We start from the raw sequence: 828 nt of genomic DNA, 5'->3' as shown, positions 1-828 counted from the left end.
GGCAAACTTCGAATAAAACCACAACTTTCAAAAATATAATACAAACCCACCACTTTTAGGACGAGGTGTTTCAAGATATCACCGATTTGTCGGCTGATTGAGTTTTGACATGAAAAATGAATGCTCGGTCCCATAGTCCATGCTGATTATTCCCTCCGTTCCTAAATTAAGTCTTTTTAGAGATTTCAATAAGGGACTACATACGGAGCAAAATGAGTGAATCTACACTCTAAAATATGTCTATATACATTCGTATGTAGTCCATAGCGGAATATCTAAAAAGACTTATATTTAGGAACGGGAGGGAGTAGCTTCCACCCAAGGCATGCACTCGGACGAGGCAACCATTTAGGTACGACAATGCGAGCTAGCTTTCCAAGCTCTCTTCTTTCCGCGTCAAGACCATTGGGTCAGGGCACTACACTGCTTCCAACTGGTCGTTGACCTTCCTCGGACTTCTCACAACTTGTTGCAAGGCCGGCTTGCACTGTCTCCATTTGGCAGTATCCTACCATGTTTGCCTCCTTCACCTGGTCGTCGTGCTGGCCCGCGCTGATCTTAACCCTCCACATTTTGCCGGCCTCATCTATGGGGTATCATCATCAAGCTCACACCAATGAACACTTTTGGTTGTTGCTAGTGCTACTATGTACTTAAGCATGGGGTGGACACTCAAAATGTATGTGTGCTTCATAGAAAGGTGTGGTGCTTGCTCCGGTGTACCGAGCTCTAGCCTGATTCCTCCATGAGGGCGCACTTCCACCATAATGTCGTGTTCCGCTAGGGAGTCCTGTAACCATATGTGTGTGTGTGTGTGTGTGTGTGTGT

The sequence above is a fragment of the Triticum dicoccoides genome, chromosome 5B (assembly GCF_002162155.2).
Source record: "Triticum dicoccoides isolate Atlit2015 ecotype Zavitan chromosome 5B, WEW_v2.0, whole genome shotgun sequence".
Taxonomy (NCBI): Eukaryota; Viridiplantae; Streptophyta; class Magnoliopsida; order Poales; family Poaceae; genus Triticum; species Triticum dicoccoides.
The sequence above is the reverse complement of the archived record's forward strand: the minus strand, read 5'-3'. Positions refer to the sequence as shown.